This window comes from Cryptomeria japonica, chromosome 3, assembly GCF_030272615.1.
Source record: "Cryptomeria japonica chromosome 3, Sugi_1.0, whole genome shotgun sequence".
NCBI lineage: Eukaryota > Viridiplantae > Streptophyta > Pinopsida > Cupressales > Cupressaceae > Cryptomeria > Cryptomeria japonica.
The window spans coordinates 387806052-387819006 of NC_081407.1; the positions used below are offsets into that span (position 1 = coordinate 387806052).

General features: G+C 35.2%; 1 protein-coding gene across 4 annotated transcripts in view; it reads left to right on the forward strand.

Moving 5' to 3' along the window:
• The window catches only part of LOC131052981 (probable protein phosphatase 2C 60), a 118930-nt gene that overhangs the window by 105321 nt on the left and 654 nt on the right, over window positions 1-12955 (forward strand). The window lies entirely within an intron of this gene.

Sequence of the window (12955 nt, forward strand, 5' to 3'; positions counted from 1 at the left end):
CCTAATGGTTTCATCGTCGATCTTCCCATAGCTTATATTGTTTCTCACCAATTGTGTCTACACCAACTATATTAGTAATGGCCATCTTCTCAATTGTGGCATAGTTTGTAGAAGGTCTGTAACCTTTACATGTATTGTTGTTTGCAACACCTGTCGTACTATGTTCTTTTCCGACTCTGACCATAATGGGGTACTAGCGGCTTCATTTGAAGTTCTTCTTTCCTTCACCATTGCCCGTTCTACATCAATTTTGGCTTCCCAAAGTCTCTCCTTTGTACGAGGATCTAGGTACATTACCTTCTTTGTTTGCCTTCACCAATAATTCTTCGTCTGGCCTCCGCACGAGGATTTAGGTACACTGCCTTCGTCATTTGCCTTCGCTAGTACTTCTTCATCTGGCTCTTCCATGGCCAATATATTTACCCCTTTTTGCTTCAAGTAGTTGGCATCTTCATGGTTTTGGGTCCACACCACTTGCACAACATGCCCGCATTGTTTTGACCGCTTTGGCACTCTCAAGCGAAGTGACCCCCATTCATTGCATTTTTGGCATTGGATCATGGGCCTCCCTTTTGCCACTATTATTGTAGCGGTTTCCCTGGTTGTTATAGTAACCACTAGGCGATGCATTGGAATTGGTAGGTGGTTTTGGTAGTGTGGTCGGCGAGGTTGCTTGTTCCCCTTGGGCAAAGAGAACTTGTGTGCTTCTTGTTTTTAAATTGTGCGAGCATTCCTTGATGGAATGTCCCAACACTTGACAAATGTCACAACAATTCTTTTGGGCAAGTTATTTTTATGTGACCTACTTTACAATCGATGCACCACATCTCCTTGTTTTCCTTGGGATTTTCTTTCTTAGCCCTCAACTCCATCATACACATCATGTCCTTCCTCAAGGCTTGTACTATTTTTTATTCATCTTCACTGTTGTTGTCCTATGTACTCTTGTTGTCGCTTGCTTTCTTCTTCCCACATGATGTTTTGTTTTCACTTTCAATATCCATCGCTAGATTGTAAGCATTGGCATATGAGGGCGGAGGTACTACCTTCACTTTACTCCTCAGGGAGTGAATCGATCCCTCAATGGAACATCTCATCTTCAATCTGTCGACTAGCTGATTCTCCATCTTACCCAATAGGTGTGTACCGTGTGCTTAAGACTAGATTGGACTGTTAATCTCTCGACAATCTGGTGCTTCACTTGCACTCTCTACCACACGTGAGCCCTCTACACGTCCACCGTCTGTATCCTTTGCACCTTGGTTACCTTCCTCGATTCTCAACTCTCTCCTCCCTGGGGTCTTCAACTTAGGCCCCCCTATTCTTGGTCCTTCTGCTATAGATAGGTTCTCAATATGGTGCAAATTGTTTTCAAATATTTCGGCAACCTTGTCCTAGAGTTTTCATCCTTTGTCTTCTACATCATGTACCAACTGTACGGACGGGCTACTCTGTGGACTCACTCCCAAAGTCTTCTTCTGACACCGATTGTACGAACTGGTTGTTTACTTGGTTTGCAAGGTCTTCGTTGGGAAGTGGTAGGTTCCTGTCAATTTCCTCCCACTCACTCCACATACGAGGTGTTGTGTCCTCTTCGTTGGACGGTTGTCTCTCTTGACTACGATTTCTGCTAACACTTTTACTTCTACTCCTTGCTAGACTCTATGATTCCTCAACAATTCTCTGTAACCGCCATCATCATTCCCTCTACTTTCTAAGTTGGAGAGATTTCATCACCAATCCCTCTTCCTCCACTCGGCTATTTGCAGTATATCTTCTTTCCTTATTTGGCCATAGGGGTATTAATTGCCAAAGGTATGGTATTGTCTTGTGTCACATTCTTCTTCCTCCCTCTAGTTCCTTTCATCGTACTGTTGTAGTATTTGTTGTCGATGCTGCTCCTGGTCCCTTTCCCCCCAAAGATTTGAAAGGTCAATGAAATTGTGTGCCAACAACCTTAGAAGTCTTCGAAGAAGCTGGTCGACCATGTCATTCACTATCAAGTCGTCATGGATGACGCTGCCAGGGACCTCTCGTTGGAGAGCCTCCCTTTGAACGTATTGATTGACGAATACTCCCACAAGTATACCAGATCCTGTGTCAACCCGTTCTCAATTGTGTCTTCTTGTTCAGTAGTTTCCTGTACCTCCTAGTCAAACGGTGGGTCCATTACATTGCAAAAATGCCTATCACCATACTGCCTCTTTGTGACTTAGATCTCCAAGTTTGTATCGGCAACAGCATCAAAATGTTTACTCCCGTAGGGAACTGGTTTAGATTTTGTGGAGTAAACAGTAACATAAATCATATCATACAGCAACACAACATAATAATAGTAAATATCAGAATATGGCCAGAAAGATGTATCTTTATTACCAGGTGTAATGTGTATATAGAAATCATGACTAGTTCCCGAGACACAATGAATACATAAATAGTGCCTGGCGGTTGGTTAAGAGTGCCGACAGTCAGCAACTGCCAACAACTACCCACTCGGGAACAAATGATATTACATAGCTGACTATAACATAACTAAGTAACAACATATTATTTATTAACTATGGCAAAACTGATAACTACAATATTCCTCACTCTGGTATGACTAAACAAATTCTAATGAGAAGCTCTCAAAAACTACCTCTACATGCACCAATTCCACCTATAATGGATGCCACACAATGACGTGCAAATTAAGGAAAACATAAAAAATCTATTAGACATGTGGAAATAAACAACATTTCAGTAACATTTACAATTGCAAAAACAAGGTTAACGTTAAGAAACTCTTAAATGGGAATAAAACTCCAGCACTTTCTCGTCATACCACTAATCCACAATAATACAAATATTTACATTGCCTCATAGGCTTTTACAAAGCTCTACCTCACATGACTTAATGTTTACTTCTTTTATGACCAACCCATTAATGAGCAGCAAATTTCTTTCTATTAGGATGGAGTTTGAAAACAAATAGAAAATAAGCCAATGGAGAAGATTATGAGTTTTCTATGTTAGCACTGAAGGACAAGAGGTGATTAATCTAACTCTAATTACTTGTAGATTTGCTGTGAGTAAGCAGATTTTAATGAGAATCTTTCTAAAACTACCTCAACATGCACCATTACTACCTATAATGGATGTGATACGATAATGTGCAAATTAAGGAAAACATAAAGACTTTCCAACATGTGGAAGTGAAGAACATTGCGATCACACACAAAATTGCAAAAACAGCAGATCAATATGGTACAATGGCTGGAAACATGATGTTTAATGACTGGAAAATCCTTATAATCAGCAGCAACACATAAATCTCCTTAAAACCAGTGGTACAGAAGGTAGAAAACTTGTCTTCAACAGATTGAATGACTGATGTTTCATAAACTACAGCAAAATAACCTAAATTTAACAATTACCTTTTGGTTACAGCTATTTTTTTTTTCAATATACAACTACTATCAACTTAATCAAACAAGCATCTTCCATCTAGCTTAGAAGTGCCGACTTCATAACTTCTCCAATCACAATGATGGTGAAAACTCTACGCCACCACTTATATGCTTACACTCAAAAGTGATATGCTCTTGATGCTAGGGATTTCCCTAGAACCATACCTAAACCTCAAGGGGCCAATTGTGATGATCCTATCCTTGTATCCCCTTTTGGGAATTAGAGGCTTTGTAATTCATACACTAATGCTAGAGGGTGTTCATCCTCTCCTCTTATATGAGATCTCTAATATTGTTTATAATTATGACTATCGATTAAGCATATGCTTTTAAAGTAGTTCTTTTACACTAGAATGTTAACAAAACATTCTAGTTAGGTGTTGGTTCTATACCAATCATTAGTGTACAAACACTCACAAAACCACAATAGGGTCGATATCATTCCAAAATCCCAAGTTCACACACAATGATTGTCTCAATCATACATCCTTTGTACATAGGGTGACTAGCTAACACACACATCACAAATATAGCAGTGACTAGCTTATATGTACATAACAAGTACAACCATGACTAGCTGAACACATACCATAAGATTAGCTCGAGTATACATTACCTATATTCAATGTGAACAATCCATACAATACATCACGTGTTCACATAAAGAACAATTGGTACCATGGAAATGGATGCAACATACTATATGCATCATTCCACTACATTGGTTACTAACACATAAGCCCATAAGTAGATCTCATATGGAAAAAAAGAATGTTATTGCATTGCATACTCCATCATAGGTCCCATCCTTTTCTCAATCCACCACCATTTACAATGACCATCAAGCATCCCATACTACTTGGTGTCATCATTGGCAAGGGCACTAGTATAATAATGTGCATAATACTCAAGGCCATTTACACAAGTACGGAATGAGTGTCTAACATGTAAATAGTGAGTGACTGACACAACCACAATGAGTGACTAAAACCTACCCTTCTAGTGCATCCCCAATAGAAAAAATGTCGGTGCATGAAACAATACACCATGGATCCCATCCTTTTTCTTGATCTTCTACACCAACCATGATGATGGCAAGCATCTCATACTACTTGCAATCATCACCAAATAAAGAGTAAGTATAGCTTAACGCATCACATAAGGCCATTAACAAGACTCCCACAATTCACTAAACCATTGAGCTAGTGGGTTCCAACGTCCGTCGCCTCTACGCCACAAGCAACAAGTTTGTCCACTCAGAGAGTAGCCTCTGACATATAACACTTAGTGACCTTGGTTATCTTGTCAACTAACCCCCTTACAATATGGGTGGCACTTGGCATCGATCATCATCATGCTATAGCTGGTTGCCTACTAACCCTCCCAATACAATGGTTATCTTCGACATTCATTGCTTGTACAATAGGGGTAACAACTAGCTCAATTGCTCTACTGTCAAATCTCAAATAGCCTCAATCCTTCACTTGTGTGATACAAGTGAATGTCAGCTAGTCCATAAGATACAACAGTAGCTCCAGGCATCCATTACTGGCATGGCCCATGCCAACCTACTTGCATTAGTCTCAACCCCAATATTGACTTGTGGGGAGTCTTGTAGCCACGTATACATAATCTACACAACATAGGGATTCACATGTTCTTGTCAAGTGGACCTAGATATGTATGTTGCAATCAGGTGATTTAGAAATCTATACATGAGGCCCTGTAGTTTTGGAGTTAAATTTTACAACACATAAGAATCACATTGAACCCATGAGTTGGCCTCTACTCAACATGTACACATAAATGAATACCAACTTATAAAGCAATCAAAGTCCACTCGCTCCATCCAAATTGTTATCCAAAATGCACTCTTCAAAATCACATACTTAATTAGAAAGACACAAAGGAAACATTTCCAACCTTACTCTAATACTTATAGTTGTCTCCTACATATGGCATAGGCAATCTTAAGGAATGTCATCCCAAGATCAACCCAAAATCAGGCATATAGAACAAGTGGACCATTAGTAACCTATAAGAATACCCACAATTCTCCCCATTAGATCCTATTAGCCAAATTTCACATCATTATTAAATATGATTTATCAATTTCCCTTACTCATTCTTAAACATCTAATAACAATTATAGTCTCAAACTGAAGCCTAATGAAGAGAGAAGATCAAGCAAGTTTGGGAACAACCCCAACTTTGGAGTTATCCCTTGAACCCTTCCCCTACAGACTTGATGTCTCATGGACATCCTTCGCCCAAGGACTACCTACACACCTGCTTTCAAATAGGATTGAAGTCACATGTAATTCTCCTTACAAGATCTCCGTCAAGGAACATACACCTGGGTTCTTGCACCCAATATTTTGTAACCATGTAAGTATCATTACTCAAGCAAGGGGTGGGGGAGAAGTAGAACGAATACTATAGAAAACCATACAAGGGTTAAGATCAAGCAACACAACAATTCACTATTTACCAATACCCAATCCTAAAAAACAAAAAATTACCAACTTTATTGACTAATTACAAACCCCAATTTTCTGGGTTACTATTTCCCTACCCAATAGGGTTCCTTTTACTGATTCTCAACAATTAATATTGCTTAACAATATGTAGGGAAAGCCAACCTTGTTCCCAATTTACTAAGCCTATACCATGACAATTTCATCCCAGGATGTCGAGATCTCAAATCAAACCTCAGTACCCATATTATTCTTGATCGAACGTGAACATCTTAAAATATCTTATAGGTTCATCTCCTTGACACATAGGTTAGGTTGATTACATAACAAGAAAATTTCTTTGCTTGCACAAACCATACTTATCACTGGACCAAGACACTATGCCACATGAAGTTACATTATTGTAATCACAGCCACCACATCCAAAAGTTTTCTTGATATAAAACCATTTAAGGTTTTATTTGGCTAGCTCAACAACACCCCTTAAGAACCATGTCATAGGGTTGGGGATCACTTATTGCTCTTATTAAACATATAATATTATTTACCCATGACACACTACACTCACAGCTCATTCACAAGGGATGTACCAGCAACACGTGTAGAGGTAATATTATTGTAGTAAGTCTACATCTCATACTAATTTATAGACTATTCAAATAATAACTATTTGAATCCAAAAGCTAGCAAAACGCAATCATGAAACCCACAACTCTCTTAAAAATTAGAATACTTTGGTTTGACGATCATCGCCCTTCAACTCGACTCAATTGCATTAAAATAACCTTATTCTTTCTAATGGGTATTTCTTTTACACCACAAAATAGTCTCGATACTTTAGTAGGGCAAAAATTGTTGGTGTTGGAAATAAGCCACACCTGGACCAACGATGGACTGGTCCAAGAGGGGCCAGTAGCTCAGTGGTAGAGCACTCCAGCAGCATATGGAAGGTCCTAGGTTCGAGTCCTAACTGGTCCATGTCTCAACATGGTATCAGAGCTAGGTCCAAGCTAGGAACCCCAAGCACACAAGAGGTGTGGCTTAAGGGGGGGTGTTGGTGTTGGAAATAAGCCACACCCGGACCGACGATGGACTGGTCCAAGAGGGGCCAGTAGCTCAGTGGTAGAGCACTCCAGCAGCATATGGAAGGTCCTAGGTTCGAGTCCTAGCTGGTCCATGTCTCAACAAAAATTAGGCAACAACCACAACTCACTAGCTAAACGGATTGCTGTCAAATGTTAAAAGTTGAACTTCTTTGCCATAGCTCGAAAAGATTAGTAGATTTTTACCTAATTATCAACCCGACATAGGATGCAATGACATACATACTGATATTTACACCATATACCATCAGGGGTCTCCAAGTAAATGTCATTAGAAAAATCAATTAAATATCATCAGCATAGGATGCTGAGGAACAAGTTCTGAACAATGTAAGTGTCAATATACAGCAGGTTACATGGAATCTACCATAAATGATCGTAAATAGCCTACTATAGGTATTTTAGCATGATAATTGTTTTCCATACATTCCAATAATCCCTTTTTAATTATACTTTATGGCTTCCCGTACCCTCTTCCCAAGTTGTTTGCATCAATTTAAAAGTTTCTAATACCTTCCCAACAAACATGTTTTGACATACCTTGCCACCATGTCATTTCTTGAGGCATTTTGTCAAACAATTCACATGCCTTGTCTATGCTTCTCATTTTTGCATTCAAATTAGCGTACGTGTGAGAGGAGTGAGAGAGAAGGCAACATTTTTTTAAAATTAAAATGTCACTAAAATTTCCTTCATTATGATTTCTTTGATTAAAATTTTACCCACAGATCACACAACCAAGTTTGGGATGACAACTGCTATGTTTGACAAATGTTTATTGTTTAATGAGTATTACAAATAGCAATTACTTTTCATCCAAAAGTAATCAGAAATGTATATTAATTTCTAATACCAATTAATTAGCAACAATGGATACTTGATTGGATAGCCCCTCTTACACTTCTTTCTGCTCTTCAATCTCCTTGGAATTTCCTGGCCCTTCCTCCTCCCATTCCTTCCTTTCTGTGCTGCATACTTCAAAAAACATCCCTTGCCAACCCTTCTATGAACTCAAACCGTTTGGTCAAGACTATGGCCTCTTTAGGCATGACAGATTCAGTTGATGGGAAGCCATGGATAAACATCCCATATTTATACTAACGACTTCCCAAAGTTGCATCGCTTCTCCTTCGTGGTCGCGCTAGTGCATTTTGACTAAATTCCTCTACCCTTTATGCTTTTACAGTGTCCATAACCTATTCCAATGTTCTCATTTCAACCTAGGCAAGGAGGATGCTGACGAAGGTTGTGGATCTGGCTTTACACTCACCAACGTGTCTGCTTCAAATTTTTTGAAGCCTTTTTAATAAATCTCTTTTGTCGATATCCTACAACCACTGCAATGCACAAGAACACTGTTCTTTGAGGCATTTCACCCAACCCGAACATGCCTTCTCTAGGCCTCTACATTTTCTCCACATTGTTTTGCCTTGCCTTCCCCTCCTTTCCGTTGTAAAATTACCCCCAAAATGATCACGAGGAATCCTTAAATTGCCTCCTTCCTTCATGCCCGTACTCAGCACCTTCAACGCAAGGTCATGGATGGGAAGAGGGGATGCCATACTTGCTTTAATGGTATGACAGGAATTGTCTATTTACAATGCCCAAGCTCTCACTTTCTACCTACACACCCATTCTTGTACTATCAGTTTGCCTCCTCGTCCCCTTTTCCTATTTGAAAGACAATTTGATTTGCTTTATTTTATTTTTATTTTGTTCCTATTCTTTGGCCATGGAGAATGCGACAGTAAAACATTAGGTGCAACAAAGGAACAACCAAAAAATGTCCAGAAATCATTGAAGATCGGCAAACCTTTATTCTATATGGTGGCACCCAAGGATATAATGAACGTTTGAAACAACAATGCAACAGATCCAATAGGGGCAAAGCCCTAGAATGGTGTGTGACAACAATGAGGATATGAAATCAGTAACTCAAATATGAATATCAGTAGATTTGCTTGCAAATATTCTAGCTATCCAATCCTTGATGATCGAGTCTTAAATAAATCTCCAACAAATCAACACAATTATTATCCCTAGATAGAATCACCTCTAATGGATGAGAGAATTTTCATTCTTAAATAAAAATATAAAAATATAAAAATATAGAGGGTTTTCATCCTCCAAATCTCCCACACCAACGGTTCTCATCTTTGAATGCCAAGCTCAAATTGGAAAGAATCACGAAATGACAAATATGGATATGTGCTTTGAGCAATGCCTTTCTTTTATAATTGCCTTTTAGACCCTCTATTTGAATTTAGTTTTCCCTCCAAGTATTTAAAAGTACTTTCTAGATTACATCACTTGTTCAAAAGCACTCTTTGGATTACATATTAAAACAAGGGACACAATGCGTCATGTTCATGCCAATAGAATAGTTAGTTCAAAGTAGATAAAAATTTAGATGAAGATAGAGGGATAGAGAAAGAGGAAGAGAAATAGATAAAGATGTAGTTTAGAGTAGATAAAAGTAGAGATGAACATAGAGGGGTAGAGGAAGAGAGAGAGAAATAGATATAGAGAGGGAAAGATGTCTAGAAGAGGAGAGTAAGAGGTTTATGGGGAAGGAGAAATAGAAATAGAGATAGAAAGAGGGTGATAATGAGAAAGGGGAGATGGAGAAATTGAAAGTTAAAGATATAAGAGGTGATATATAGAGAGAAGTAGAGAGAGGTATATATATAGAAAGGGAGAGAGAGAAATAAATACATAAAAATTGCTATCAGTTGTTTAGATTAGTATTAAAGTAAAATAAACTAAATTTATGTCATTAGGTATAGAGGTATCTTACAATGACAAAAAGTGGTGAAGTGTACAACAATGTTAATAAACACTCTTACCTTTTATTTTAAATTTGAAATCATTTAAATATCAAAGTATTAAAATTTTAAACATTGTATTTAATAATAAATATAGATATAATGAATTCTAAGTTGTGACTCTTGGCCTTCCATAGGATGGGGAAGGTCTTGGGGTCAATCTAATCAAACAGAATAATAATAATAATTCAAAGATATGTAATGGGGATGGGGCCCCCTACTGTGTCCCCATTGGTTCATAGCTCCCGATAAAATAAAAATAAAAATAAATATAGATTTAAAAATATAAATGAATCATTTTATTTTTGTTTTTATTGTTCACATGGGCTTTCTTTCTTAAATGCATTTTTTTTGTTTTGTTTTGATAATGCATTGATCTATTAAAATAAAATAAAAAGATAAATAATTAAATAAACTAGCTTTGTGTCATTTATTTAGTTTAAACTAATAAATGCTTTTGTAATAAATTATTATTTTTGTTTAAATTTTAAAAACTATCTAAAACTATCAAATTATTTGTTTTCATAAGAAAAATAAATAACTTAGTAAAACTTTGGCAAAAATAATACTTACACATCTATCTAAAAATCACCTTAGTATAAAAAAATTACCCATGTTTTAGCTACATGTAATTAAAATTTAATATTAAGATTAGCTTTTATATTGAAAACTCTTAAAAACTAATATTTTAAAATTAATTAGGTTTTATTGTTTAAAGTTTATTGAAAAATGGTGGTATGATTTTAGATATTAGAGCAAGTTCATGACAACGAATCTATCATATATTTGCAAATTTGTACTATTTATTCTTCATTTTAATCAATGCACCAAAAATATCTTTTATCATAAATATCTTGTAAAAATTGGCTTGTGATCTTATATTGCAACTATACTTAAGATGTAAATGATATGTCTAGACCTTCTCCATCAAGTTAAATTTCATCAACATTCACTCACTCCCCTAAGTTGCATAATCAATTTTTTATTACTAACTTTTCAATTAAATTGTTGATTATTTCTTATATATTGATTAATTATTTTTCAGATTTATTTCTACTTCTACACATTATTAAAAAATAATAATAACAAAATTAGTATTCTTTAACTATTCATTAATATTCTATTTTATGATTGCTGGAACCTATTTTATTTTTAACTTTATTTAAATTAAAATCCTCTTAAAAATTTCTCTATAAATTATTATATTTTTGCTATAGAAAATTTGTATAATGTAAAATTATTATGATAAAAAATTGTTGACAAAAATTAACATTAATTTTTATGATTAATATATAATTAATATTATAAATAAATAATATATCTTTATAACATTTCTAAAACACAAACTCACTGTAAGAAATTTTTTATTTTTTATTTAATATTATTTCATTCTATTTTAACTATGCATCACTCCAACTTATTTCATACTTTTTATTTAATATTAGTTCATTTCCTTCCAGCTATGCATCATTGCCAGCTTATTATTCATATTAAATATTTTTTTCAAGTTATTAATCATATTAAATAATTTATAATATATTTAATAAAATTAAAGTACATCTGTTTGCTTTTTAATTATTTCAATTACATCTTCATTTTAAAATGGTAGTTAAACCATTATCTCTCATTTTGTACTTTCTTTTAGGCACATCGAAAACAGAAATGAAATAGGTATAGCAATATCGATGGTTATCTTGCCCCTCACGTTTCTTCCAGCTCATGTACTGCAACATCATATTAAATGATATTAAATGATGTACATGATTTAGTAATAAATAATGTATTTAAATATAATAGTGGGATTTTTGTTTGAGAATATTTAATTTTAGATTTACACAAACCAATGAAAATTAAGAAAAATGGTATTTTTATAATCATTTTAAATAATAATTAAATTTCAAACTATAGAACTTTTGTTGAAATTTTTTTATTCTATATATTCATTGGATGAATTAATTAAAAGAATGAATTCAATGAATGCAATAGTATTGGATGAACTAATTAGAAGAAGGAATTCAATGAAATGCAATAATACGGGATGAACTAATTAAAAAATAGTATTGGATGAACTAATTAAAAGAAGGAATTCAATGAATGCAATAATATCCTGCCTTGGCAGGAACTAATAAGTGTTAAAAACACTTGAATCTCTAGTTACCTTTTAGAAAATAAATTGATTGGATCCAAATTATAATATTATTATTTCTTTTAATTTATCTTTTAGCCTATGGTCGTTCTGGAAAAGGAACATGAAAATAATAGTCATGTGATGCTTAGAACCAAAATAAAGAAGTTTACAGATTTGCGCAGGTGACTTTCATTTCCTCGAGTGACAATAAATTTAGTTTTTTTTAAATTGGCCTTCACATACAAACATGGAGCAACGAGCTTGAATGACAAATTTGCCAAAATGAGACCATTAGTGAAATATCTAATGATATTGCAGAATTAATTGAAACTATTTCTCAAAGTGATACTGATAACAAAAAGCCTAATTTTTATCATTTGTAGTTTAACATATTCCTATTCAATTGCTGGATGGATATCCATGGGTAAAATAGATTAATATTCTTTTGGAAAGAGAGTTTGCATTAATGAGGTTTAAGAAGGATTATAATTCCTGGTAACTTTCCAAGATATATGCATTACTCAAGGAAGCAAGCGATACAGAGTTCGATATATGCTAAAAAAACATACCAATGTGGATTTTTCCAGTACTAGTTCTTTTCCTTCTTGGAGGCTCTCCCCTGCTTTGTCAATCTACTGTTTTTTATTGGATAACTAGGCATGAGAGTTTTGGCACTCATTTAGCATGCAGTGTTTCTTTGGTTATCTGATGATTGATCCCTGTATTTTATTATAATTTACTGATACAATTTACATGCTTTAAGGTCATTCGTAATAGCTGATTGGTATATATTTCACTCATACTATATGCTTTGTTCATGTTTACGCAAATTGGTTTCAACTTGTCCCCCTGTGGTAAATAGTCATATAATTGGGCATGTAGTAAGGGAAAAAGTGCATAATTTGAGTAGTTTAGTTTAGCAACCTTTGTTTTATACAATTATCAAATCTCACGGTTCCATTGACAGCAGGCT